Raw genomic sequence first — 14,333 nt, 5'->3', positions numbered from 1 at the left:
AAGGTCAGTGAGTTAATATAGGTCCTTAATGCAACCCAACACTTTCAAGTGACGGGTAAGAAATGGAGAGCAAAAGACCAGCACTAAGTATCATTGGCTATTACTGAAAATGTACAATCTAATCTGAAAAATGTCTCCATATTAATGAATTATGTAAGTAGACTATGTAATAGTTATTTACTGAAACTCAGTGGAATACATTGAATAAATATGCCATAAAAACTGAGCAAATCTAGTTAAAAGACTATTGCATCATGGACTGTTCAATGAAAAAGTATATTTGATCATAGATCTCAGAACCAACCCAGTGCAAAAATGTAATTAGTGTTCCAATTGATGGCCCCACTGTTGCAGATAAATTAGCAATGCTAATTCAATTACTAAATCAGTAATGATTGTAGAAAATACCCATAAATGAACACTAATTTCAATTATTCATAAAAGATAGTTTTGATGTATATGCTGAGTAATCTTCATTGTCTCACTCCTTACTGCCTATTCCGATGTGTTCTATGAAAAGTGATTCTGCAAAACTTCAGTAACTTCATGGGGAACTTTTTCATTGAGGATTTGAATATAAGAATTTCTCAACATGTATAGTTATATAGATATGGATGCTTTGAAGACATAAAAATGCCCAGCATTCAAAACCAAAAATACTACATTATTTTATCAATAATATACTTGTGATATTAGTTACCTTTTACACTGAAGCCCACTATTCTAATACAGAAACATTTTCATAGAAAGAATTTATCTGCTTCTTAGAGATCTAGCACTTTCACGGCAAGACAGGTCCTTGGCTGACAATGGACACCTTCATTTTTCCCTAAATCCAGGAAGCCATGTTTCCTTCATGGTACATTGTATAGAATTAACTATTTGACAATCTTCAGTTGAGTTTCATATCTATGTACAATTAACCCTGAAGTTGTGGCTACCTCTTTACTACTGATTAGATGTATGTCTATATTCCTCCCCTCTGTGTGTCTTGAATTCCTCCCCTCTGTGTGTCTTGAATTCCTCCCCTCTTGTTCACTTGAAAAGTGAACATTTCCATGACATTAATTGCCTGCAATTTAAGCACCATTCCAATATGACTCTTCCTAACATCTTGGTGACGGACAAGGCAATGGCAACCCACTACAGAACTCTTGCCTGGAAAATCCCATGGACAGAGGAGCCTGGTGGGCTGCAGTCCATGGGGTTGCGAAGAGTCGGACATGACTGAGCAACTTCACTTTCACTTTTCGCTTTCATGCATTGGAGAAGGAAATGGCAACCCACTCCAGTGTTCTTGCCTGGAGAATCTCAGGGACGGGGGAGCCTGGTGGGCTGCCATCTATAGGGTCACACAGAGTCGGACACAACTGAAGTGACTTAGCAGCAGCAACATCTTGGTGATGCCCCTCTCTTCACATACATTTTCCATATGATCATCATATTTACCTCCTAACAGGGCTATTTCTATGCCATGGTGTTGGCTGTATGAGACATGCATGGTTAATTACTTTTCATGACAAATATCTGAGATGGACACTATTTTTCTGGTTCTAAAAGTGAGCAGGTGGACACACAGGGATTCTAGTGACATGTACAAGCTCACTGAGTCAGAAAAGAGCAGAAATGTGATGAACCAGAATTTCCAACCATTAGCTGTGTGCTGTTTAATTGCAATCCCAATGGAGAGGATCTGATTTTACTAACTTAAGGAGACATTGTTTCCAACATTCATTCTAATAAATTAAAAACTTAGCTTCAAAAGATCCCATCACTTGAAATGATGCTATAAATTGAATTCTTGTTTCTAGATATTTGTTTTTATCTTTAAAAGAAGATAAACATTTAAAAAGGAGATCAACACCTTAAATTTAAAAAAAGGGAATGCCTTTTTTCCCCCTTGCTAGTCCACTACTGCTTTATGACAATTGTTTTTCTGTATATTTTCTTTACTAGGTCTTTTGTTTGACATTATTAACTCCCTAAAATTATGGACTCAAAACTCAGGCAGATTAAATTCAAGAATCACTATATCCTGCCCAAGGGACTTTATTCCAGCTCTTTAACCTCTTGGTGTCTCAATGTTCTCATTTGGAAAATAGTGTTAAATGTAGAGCCTTCAGGATCTATATTTATTGGGTGATAAAGCAATGGCACCCCACTCCAGTACTCTTGCCTGGAAAATCCCATGGATGGAGGAGCCTGGTAGGCTCCAGTCCATGGGGTCGCTAAGAGTAGGGCATGACTGAGCGGCTTCACTTTCACTTTTCACTTTCATGCATTGGAGAAGAAAATGGCAACCCACTCCAGTATTCTTGCCTGGAGAATCCCAGGGACAGAGGAGCCTAGTGGGCTACCTTCTATGGGGTCGCACAGAGTCGGACACAACTGAGGTGACTTAGCAGTAGCAGCAAAGAGACCTAATTAAGATAATGTATACAAAAAACTTAGCACAGTGCTCAAAAAATACTAATAATGAGGAAAGTGATAATAATAATACTTAGAATAATTGATCCTTCATTGGATAGGATTTGGGTGAACTCATTTTCTGCAAATGATCACTTTGCTTCACCAACTGTAACCCAAGGAATGTCACACTACAATCTCAGTTGCCCTCCCTCCTTCCCTCTCTCCTTTTCTCTTTCTTTCCCTCTGTCTGTCTCTGTACCTCCCTCCTCCTCTTCTCTCACTCTCTCCCCCCTTCTCAGCTAAAGAGTCCTATTATTACCCAAGCACTACAAAAGTTAGCTGACTCTGAAATGTGTGATGCATAAGTGGAATTTTCTTTGTTAAGTTCCATTTTGATAGATGAATCTCAGAAGACAATTCTTCATAGCCCCTAACTTTGATCAGGGTCTAGTGTAAAAAAAAAAAAAAAAAAAAAAAATACAGGGCCCTTTGTTCAAAAAACAGGAAAATATGGTTTTAAAGCTACTAAGTTATCAAACATCTTCCTTTTTTCTGCAATCAGTCCCCCTCTCCCTCTCCTTCCTGGTTTCTCTGGAGCAAAAATCGTGCCTCTCTCCTCTTAGTATCTACCACAATTTGGACTGTGCATAAAAGCATTTAGTTAAATAGGATATGATGGATGAAAAGCAAATCCCTGAATCCATGGTGTCTATGCTTCTGGGCCCCACCTGCAGCCAATAGCATCTTTCTTAACACACCAGCAGTAGTTCCCAAACAGTCACCCTTTCTCTAACTTTACCTCACCACAGATCTATACACTGCCCCACTACCTAACAACTTTGTGAAACGTATGTTCTCTTTATATTAATAACATTGAAAAATGGTGTGACATCACATCAGGTACTATATGAATCATCTTCCCTATAAAAACTTCTATTACACAGCATTTTTAGTAATAGGATGGGGTTTTGTTTATTTGTCTCTTTGAATTTATTATTTTAGGTATTTAAACTTGTTTTTCCTCTCTTCTTGGAACATTATCCTGAGCTCATGCTCCTCTCATTTGATCCCACTTATCCAACTCATACAAATATTTTATTTTACAATGTAATTTATATGAACTTCCCTACCTCTCCTCTCAGTTTAGATACACTCTCCTACATGTGTCCATGATACATCTCCTTGTTCTTTCATCTCACTCATCAGACTTTCATTAGAAGTTCAAGGTCTTTCTTCTCTACCACTCTTCTAAGCTTCACAGGGACAAAGTCAAATTTTGTCCTATAGTACATCATGGGAAACACTGGACTGGAAGAAACACAAGCTGGAATCAAGATTACCGGGAGAAATATCAATAACCTCAGATATGCAGATGACACCACCCTTATGGCAGAAAGTGAAGAGGAACTCAAAAGCCTCTTGATGAAAGTGAAAGAGGAGAGTGAAAAAGCAGGCTTAAAGCTCAACATTCAGAAAACGAAGATCATGGCATCTGGTCCCACCACTTCATGGGAAATAGATGGGGAAACAGTGGAAACAGTGTCAGACTTTATTTTTCTGGGCTCCAAAATCACTACAGATGGTGACTGCAGCCATGAAATTAAAAGACGCTTACTCCTTGGAAGGAAGGTTATAACCAACCTAGATAGCATATTCAAAAGCAGAGACATTACTTTGCCAACAAAGGTTCGTCTAGTCAAGGCTATGGTTTTTCCTGTGGTCATGTATGAATGTGAGAGTTGGACTGTGAAGAAGGCTGAGCACCGAAGAATTGATGCTTTTGAACTGTGGTGTTGGAGAAGACTCTTGAGAGTCCCTTGGACTCCAGGGAGATCCAACCAGTCCATTCTGAAGGAGATCAGCCCTGGGGTTTCTTTGGAAGGAATGATGCTAAAGCTGAAACTCCAGTACTTTGGCCACCTCATGCGAAGAGTTGACTCATTGGAAAAGACTCTGATGCTGGGAGGGATTGGGGGCAAGAGGAGAAGGAGATGACAGAGGATGAGATGGCTGGATGGCATCACTGACTTGATGGACGTGAGTCTGAGTGAACTCCGGGAGTTGGTGATGGACAGGGAGGCCTGGCATGCTGCGATTCATGGGGTCGCAAAGAGTCGGACACGACTGAGCGACTGATCTGATCTGATGTGATCTGATGTCACAATTTCTCTAACCTCCCGCAAAACACCCCGCATGGGTTTTGTTGCTGTTGTTCAGTTGCTCAGTCATATCTGACTCTTTGCGACACCATGGACTGCAGCACACCAGGCTTCCCTGTCCTTCACCATCTCCCAGAGTTTGCTCAAACTCATGTCCACTGAGTCTGTGATGCCACCTAACAATCTTACCCTCTGTCATCCCCTTCTTCTGCTTTCAATCTTTCCCAGCATCAGAGTCTTTTCCAATGAGTCAGCTCTCACTGGGTTTATGAATGAATAAATAAACAGACAGATGAAAAACTGCCCTGCCCATGGTGGATATGAAATATAATTTATATTTTACATTTTTCTAGGCTTCTCAGAAATTTTCTAATCCTGCTCAAAGAGTTACTTCCTGGAAGACATTCAGAAAAAGAGGCAGGAAGGAGAGTTGGAACTACAGACTTTCACTACAGACTAAAACCTCCCCTTGTACAGGACTCTCTGAAGCACTCAGGTGTGGATTCTTATCCTGGCAATGACTACCACACAGTACATGGGAGAGCTGGAGACTTTGAGGCCAATAACTCATGGGAAAGCAGCCTTTAGGCTTGAAAAATTTATATTCTACGAACTGTGATGACCTTGATACATGTGTGTGACACAGATTGGATTAGTGTTTCTTTTGCTCTTGTGATAAATTTATATCAAACATTAAAGCTACCTGACTTCCCTGTTCTTATATGTTAAGTATGACCTTGGAGATTTCACATCTCAGGCAGTGGCTTTATACCACAAATAGAAATAAGAATAAGGAAAGGAAAAATGAGAGGTAACCAAATAAATAATTTTCCTAATGATAATATTAATGGTAGTAGAGGTATTAATGCTGTTTGGAGAAGGAGCTTACATTTTTAAGGCGTATACTATGTTATTCATTTGATTCATGGGGTCGCAAAGAGTCGGACACGACTGAGCGACTGATCTGATCTGAAGCATTTTATGTATATTATCATATTTAATTTACAAGACATCCCTATAAAGAATATTCTATTATTTCCCTACTCTGTAGATAAGCAAATAGATTTGAAGGATTAAGATACCACCAGCCAACAGACCATTACATATGGCTAATAAGGATACACACTAAGATCTCTTTGCTTGAATATAAGGCCAACACATCAATGTTGATTGGGAATAATGGCTCTAGGTCCAAATCCTAATTATCTGGGGCATGTATGTAGCTCCATTTTTGGCAAATAATTCCTTCATTTGCTTTGTCTCCTTTGGATGCCTGCAGGCAAGTTAATGAAATACCATTTCATACTGACTTCCTTCCCAAAAATTGGCTCAGTCAGAATCTATGATATGCACTCCAAATTGGATGGATAACAGTGTCATTTTACACAACAAGAACACTGGGTATGTTTACAAATAACTGCCTATTATCAACCAAGAAAATAGCATCTTATCTCCACAAACCCACAGAAAACAGTTATATTCACTAGATATAAGTGCTTTACATTAACACAAAGGCAATAGTTCTTTAAAAGTATCCCTAGATATATATTTTAAGTGACTGTCAAAATTCCTGGTATCTTGTAGCTTCAATGCTGCACTTAGGTTCTAAGTCATTGAATAAAAGTAGATATCAAATCATTATAATGAGATTTTTCTGATGTATTTCTTCAATAAAAACAAAGCCAAAAAGCTAATCAAAATACCAAAACATTATCTTAGCTACAATACAAGAGGTGTCTGATATTTTTATATTTTCAAAAGCAATATAGTGCTTGCTTTTGGTTAACAGCAATTTCTGAAATCTTGAATGCAAATGCATTTTTCTAAGATTTTTGAAGAATCACTTTCATCACTTGTATTGGTGAGTTTCAAAGCACGGAAGAACAATTTTTAGTTTTCCCAAAGAAAACACAGTCACCATCATGCCAAATTATGACAATGAGTGGCTCTAATTTTCACTTTCTTTGAAGGACTTGAAGACCATAGATGGGTCTGAACTGGGATCTTCCCCAGGATAAAAGATACTGCCCGTTTCAGTACTGGCATAGAGGTCTTTAGGAAGCTAGACTGTTTTCAGGGATCCTCAAAAGACATTGTTTTCAAATTAAAAATGTACCAAAGTGATATTTATGCAGTTTGTTATTTTTCTTTCTTTTGCATTTAAAAAAAAAATTCTTAACATATACCAAGAAATGTAATAATTGCTTTAAATAGCTCTTTTAATTTTTCTCTTTAACAAGGACTACATGAGATAAAATAATTTGCTAAGAAAGAGTGGTGGGTAAGGGATTTATTGTAAACTCTTTTCCTATGACTGTGTGTGCCCTGCTTTTAGCGGTTAAGTCATTACTTTCCTCATTATGGTTGCTTTCTAAATTGGACTTGTGATGCTTAGGGGTGTCATATTTCCTTCCTGAACTTCATGCATCTTAACTGGGGACCCTGACCTGACCTGAAACCAAACTATTCCCAATTGTTCATTCATTTGTTAACATATATATCCATCACCAGGCATCCACTGACCATGATAACAGAAACATGCTGAGGTATATTGTTTCCAAACAGAACTAGCTGGGGTATCCAGCAGAGTGTAATGAACTTCCTTGGGCCATAAGGAAGTGTCTGATAGAAGCAAAGCCAGATCCCAACTAGCTAGGTCCAAATCACAGAAGCAGGTAGCCTGCCCTATTTTCAGGATAATGATAGTCTCAATGTGGTTCAGATATTCAGGAAAGAGTGGCAAAAAAACGAGGTGGCACACCGAGCCATCATGTGCAACAGTGATACAGACAAAACAAAGGTGCGCAAGAAGCAGAAACAGTCCAAGAAACTTACCTGCAGAAAAGTGAGTGCTGGAAACCGTGGAGCGTGTACAGCAGAAAAGGAGCTGGACCTCAGGTACAAAGTGACCAGAGATGGTGAAACAAGTTCTGATGGACTCGGTCTACTCAGCTACTTGCTCAGGCCACAGAGTCAAGTGTGATGCTCCTGATAAGAGGTAAAAATCTGTGAAAGGAATGAAATTTCAGAAATTTTGTTCAAGTTCAGAACAAAAGCTCTCACAGGATTCCTAAACAGAAAACAATAAATAAATATGTACATATTAACACATAAAGGAAAACAAACTTTCCATATATATATATATATATGTGTGTGTGTGTGTGTGTGTGTGTACTGAGGAGAATAAAACTAAATCCAAATTTAAAAAAATGTTCTTCTTCCAAAACTTCATGTACACTTTTTTAAAATGATGTCATAAGCAATTTTCTCATGAAATATTCTTTATGGAATCTTTCTTCATGACTGCAGATATATTCAATGGTTACACCATTAATACATTCATATTGATATGAATATCTTAATACTTAAGAATCTACTTATAAGAATAACTATGACAGTGTTTCTATTTTTAAAGAATCTAAAAACAAGACATATACAGAATGGATCAACAAGGTTCTGCTAACACAGGGAGCTATATTCAATATCTTGTGATAAATCATAATGGAAAAGAATATGAAAAAGAATACATGTATGTATATATGTATAACCGAGTCACTTTGTTGTACAGCATATATTAACAATAATCTAAGTCAAATATACTTCAATAACTTTTTAAAAATAATCTATTTCCAAAGATAAACACTATATATGTTCATATTCATAAAAAATAAGTTTATATTTAAATTGTCGCTTTTAACTAGCCTAAAATAAACATTTATCTTCAGTAGGGAGTGACAGAAAGGTTATTTGACTGCACAGCTTGTTCAATTTGGTTCTACTTTCTAGAAACACTGACAATGGAAGGTTAATAAGCTCCCCTAGTGGTAGCCAGGGCATGCACACTAGAGAGGAGGAAGAATGAATTCTTATTTCCATCCAATCTGTGTTTCTTTTCACTCTAATGCAACATGCCAAGTGCTCCTATTATAGTAATTTACTATAATATATATGCTGAGATGACCCTGATGCTGAGCAAAGCAAGGGATGTGTCTATTTCTCAAATAATTGAAAAACAGACACTGCAACATTTTCTTTAGAAATGGACCATTAGATTGTCTACACAGCGTGGTGACTAGTGGAATACTTAATGAACAATGCCACCTGTATTTATATATTTCTGGACAGGTACAGCTGTTGGTATAAACTCATTTTATGGGACTGCTAAAACAGCTGCAGGAAAGAGATAAAGACATTTTATCATTTTAATTTGCTATCACCTAAACATAATGGCAGTGTAACAAAATTGCCTGGGATTATTGCAAATAATCTGTCATCAGAATTGATGGTATTTACCAAAGCTGTTTCACTAGCAAACTTAAGTCTGTTCTTAGGTTTGAAAAATAAAAATCTACTTCACACCATATGAAAATGCCCTTGGTTCTACCTGTACTAATAAATAATAACAACATTAACTGCAACAAAACTGATTTGGGGTAAAGAACATTATTCTGCTGAAAAACAAGTAATTATCCTGAAAAGGTTTATCAAAAGAAAGTATATCCAGACTGTCTGACTTAATAGAATTACTACCTAAAGTCACATTTATACCTAGGTTTTAAAAGCACCTTAATTCTTATTCACTGAACTGCAACTCGGCTTATGTAATTCTTTGCATTTGTTAAAAACCAACAATCTTGATCAACTCAATGACGAAATTGATTCCCAGAGCCTTACAATCAGTTCCAGCCAAACTGTTTTGATGTTGAATTTTGTACTATACGAATACCATAAGGTCAGAGACAGACTATCTGTCATGATGGCAACATAAAAATTAGGATAACTCCATCAGGGGTTTACACTGGGTATAGGGTGGGAAGGTTATTGGTTTCTCTTTTCCAATAAGAGAAGAATCTTTGCTGACATAGACCTAAGGACCAAAGATACACCAGCCCTATTTTGTACCCATTTGAGCACCTGCAGCTCTCCTAGAAGAATATTCCCCCCACTCTTCCATAGCTGCGATGCTTCTTCCTTGAAATACAAATAGCATTATTGTTTGTACAATTCAGTTCAACATAGGTCATATCTATTCTCAGTCATAGAACTGAGAAAGGTTTGGGGCAGAAGGGCAACTGAAAATCACATCGTTGGGTATTATGTACCAGACACATCTCACAGACAGAGCACTAATGTTGGAAGAAAGCTGGGAATTGAGAACATTTTTCTCTGACTCCAAAACATCTCCATAATTATATCGTTGCTGTTTCTGTCAAATGTCTAGATAGGTTTGTAAGTAATCTGAAATCAGTGATAAGGTCTTACATATTTCTGTGCATCCAGGACTACCCGCTCAATCATGCATATAAAATCATTCATTAGAGATTTGTAAACTATAATTTACAACTAAATGTTGCTAAAAAAGAAGACCTAAATAGACATTTCTCCAAAGAAGACGTACAGATGGCCCACAGGCACATCAAAAGATGTTCAACAGAGTTAATTATGAGAGAAATGCAAGTCAAAAGTACAATGAGATATCATCTCACACCAGTCAGAACAGCCATCAGCAAAAAGTCTACAAAATAATGAATTCTGGAGAAAAAGGAGCCCTCCTACATTGCTACTGGGAATGTAAATTTGGGCAGCCACTTTGGAGAACAATATGGAAGTTCCTCAAAAAAACAAAACAAAAAAACTACTAAAAATAGAGTTATCATACAAGCTAGCAACCCCATTCCTAGGCACACAACCAGAGAAAATTAAAATCTGAAAAGATACGTGCACCCCAGTCTTTGTAAAGCATTGTTTACCAGGACATGAAAGTGACCTAAATGTCCATCCACAGATGAATGGATAAAGAAGATGAGGTATATATATATACAATGGAATATTACTCAGCCATTAAAAACTATGAAATTCTGCCTCTTGAAGCAACATAGATGGACCTAGAGATCATCATACTAAGTGAAGTACATCATACAGAGAAAGATAAATAGACATTTTTGGTTGTCTTACTATTTGGATTGGCTTCTCTCTATTTCATGACCATTATCTGGGTATTACCTCTGCTTGGATAATACACAGTTCCTTTTGTATTCCTCTTGGTTTGAATGCCTATTTTCTGAAGTCCATAGCTTCATCTTTCTTGGATTACTCTCCTGTTTTGATGTTAAAAATGTTGTCCCAGTCATTTACTGATACAGGCTGAGTTCTTTGAGAAACAGACTCTGAAATCTGCTATTTTAATGCAGGAAGATTTTTGAGAGTATTTTCAAGGACAACTCCATGGGGTAAAGGAAGCATGATTAGGGGAATGGAGAAGCTGAACCGGGATTCTGTTGCAAGAAAGGACTCAGCCTAATCTACTAGGAGCTCTGGAGCTGCCCCACATCCAGGAAAGGGCTAGTTCTTTAAAACCACATTTATGAGTCATTGGTTGCAGATTATCTCTGCAGAACTACCTAATAATTAATTAAATACAGACACACAACACACTTGTAGTTAATTTTTGTATATGGTGTAAGGGATGGATTTTTTTTTCTTTTTTTGGCTATGAGATTTCAGTTGTTTTGGTGCCATTTGATTAAAAAAAAAAAATCCTCCACTGAATTACCTTTGTACATTTTGTGGAACTCTATTTCTGTATAAGAGGGGAGCATATTTTTGGCCTGTTCTGTTGTATATCCCATTAATATATTAGTCTGCTTTTATATTGATACCATTTTCTCTTGGTCAGTATGAAAGTAAGTGAAAGTAGAAGTTGTTCAGTCGTGTCAGACTCTTTACAAACCCATGGACTGTCCATGGAATTCTCCAGGCTAGAATACTGGAGTGAATAGCCTTTCCCTTCTCCAGGGGATCTTCCAAACCCAAGGATCAAACCCAGGTCTCTTGCATTGCAGGCAGATTCTTTACCCACTGAGCTATGAGGGAAGCTCATATTCTTGGTCAGTATAGGTTTATAATAAATCTTGAAATCAGATAGTGTTAGTTCCCCAACTCTGTTCTTCTTCAAAGCTATCTTGACCATTTAGTAGTTCAGATTTTCTTAAAATTACTTTACATTTTAGAATAAGCTAAAACTCTACTGGAATTTATTTGCTAAATCTTACTGGAATTTATTTGAATTTTATAAATCAATTTGGAGCGAACTGACATCTTAGTAATTTGGGGTGATCATGTTCATGAACAGAGTATGTCTCTATTTAGGTCTTCTTAATGCCTCTCAGTACCTGAAAATTTGTCATTTTCAGTGTACAAGTTTGTGACATATTTTTTAATTCAAGTTTGTAATATCGTTTGGCAGATTTATTCTTATGTATTTAATATATGTTGCCTCTACTTTTGTTGCTAGTATAGAAATATAACTTTGCATATTAATAACCCATCATAAAACATCGTTAAACATACTCATTAGCCTTTTTAAGAATCCATGAGATCATGTCTGCTGCAAAAGACATTTTTATTTATTTTATTCCTTGCTTCATTTTATGAGCTAGCACTTCCAACATGTGGAGTAGAAGTAGCAAAAGCAGACATTCTTAATTTGCTTCTAATCTTAAAGTGAAAGCATTCAATTTGTCAGCATTAAATATGTTAGCTGCAAGGTCTGTTATGAAGATGCTTTTCAATTGGTTTAAGGAAAATCTCTTTCATGCTCAGTTTTCTGAGTGGTTTATTAAAAAAAAAAGTCTTGGATTTTGTCAAATGTTTTCTGCATTTAGTGTGATAATCATATGGCTTTTCCTTTTTAGCTATTTTTATGATAATTAATTATATTAATTTTGAGATATGAAACAAACTATTTTTGTAATATATTTTACTTGGTCATGATATAGTATCCTTGGTATTTGTTATATTATTCTATTTAATGTACTAAAATATTCTTTCCAGTTTTTTGCATATGTGTTTATGAGGGTTATTGTTCTATAGGTTTCTTTTCTTAATCTATTTTTCCTTTTTTTCATACCCGGGTAATGCTGGTCTCATTAAGTAATTTGGGAAGGGGTCCCTCTTCTTTAATTTTGCCTAAGAGTTGGCATAGAATTGATATTTCTTCCTTAAGTGTCTGGTAGAATTCATTACTGAAGATATCGATGGAGAAATACTTTCCTTTCATGGAGATATTTACCTACAAAATCATTTTATTTAGGGATATAGGGCTATCTATTCCTTCTTGAATGAGCTTTGGCCATGATGGCCTTTCAAAGAATTTCACCTGGGTTGATTCCCCAGCCCTTCATTTTAACCTACCCTCAGTAATCCACCACAGCCTAGAATTTTTCTCAAGGCAGTAAACTCGGGCAATTGTAGTACAGTGTTTTACCTGATCTCGGTGTCATGAAAACTGTTATTTCATATGTTTGGTCTGCTTTTCTTTTGGTGGTATTGTTTCAGGTAGATAGGTAAACTCACTCCTTTAGCATAAATGGGAAATTCACAATTAAATCTAAAATATATTAGAAAACACAAAGATTGATGGGTATGTGATGGTTATGTGAATCAAGTTAGTAACAGAATACAGATAGCAGATATTCAAGTATTCACTTAAAATTTTTTATATGTTTGCTAATTTTCATATAAAATATTAAAGTTACCAAGTAAGATAATCAGAATTACATGAATCATATAAACCAAACTGATAGAATTACAATTTATTCTTTTTACTAAAGTATATGGTATTTATCCTAATCTTTAAAAAGTTCATTATTTAAATTTGATAAAATTCACGCTAGCAAAACTTTTTTATTCTGTTTACTTTCATTTCATTTTGACCTCTAGAATTCTTAGTGATAGTACTAATTTGTCTAGGTTTCAGACTTTCAGTGAGTTTCATTAGAGTTTCAAAAATTATTGTAATGAATCTCATATACAAAATGTAATCTGAAACATGGCAGTAAATGTAATGTTGCATGGAAGTTGGTTCCCAAGCCAAGAGTCAAACAAGTTTGCAGGGCTTAAATTAATGGAATCAACATTTGACCAATACCCCAAACTAGGAAATTAGAGTCATCCTTGATTTTCTTATTTAACCAACAACTACTATAGACAAATACACAAATAATACACAAAATCTGTCCTTTCACATCTATCTCCATCAGAGATACCTTGACTTGGACTTTCATTGCCTCTTATCTGAGTGATTTCAGTGGGATCTGGAATGTTCTCTCTGTTCTCTCTCAGGTAAGTACAAGGTTTTTCATAGCTCCAGTCTTTTCATCTTGATGTTCTTTACTCAGTGCTTTGAAGATCAATTCAGTATGGCAGTCCATCTGATCTGCTCCCCAAGCCCATGAAGAGTTGATTATTCTGGTCCCCTGCATTTCCATACCAGCTGTTGCTATTCAGTCACTAAGTTGCGTCTGATTCTTTGTGACCCCCGGGCAGCCCACCAGGCTTCCTGTCTTTCACTATACCAATACAAATACCATACCAATGAATACGCCTTTATTATAGTCCTTGTATTACTGTATTATTTATATTGTGATTATCTCTTCTGAAGGGCAACCATAAGGTTTATCATCTCTTTGAATTCAAAGGATTTGGTCCATGCATAGAGCAGGCAGTCAATCAATCAATGCTTGAGCAACTGAATTGAATTCCAGGCTGTTAGCAGTATTTTAAGTGTCTCAGTTCACTCCACCCAACCCAACAGGAGTGGAGAACATGACTGGAACTGACATGCTTTGCTCCTGTCACTCACTTCCACTTCCATCCCCAGCTAGCAGACACAGTGCAAAGCTGTGTGAAATTGAAAAAAAAAAAAAAAAAAATCACAGTCCAGAGGTTTTAGGTATATGAACCATTTGATTATTTTCATCCCAA

The sequence above is a fragment of the Bubalus bubalis genome, chromosome 3 (assembly GCF_019923935.1).
Source record: "Bubalus bubalis isolate 160015118507 breed Murrah chromosome 3, NDDB_SH_1, whole genome shotgun sequence".
In the NCBI taxonomy this organism is placed as follows: domain Eukaryota; kingdom Metazoa; phylum Chordata; class Mammalia; order Artiodactyla; family Bovidae; genus Bubalus; species Bubalus bubalis.
This window is presented reverse-complemented; position numbering follows the sequence as displayed.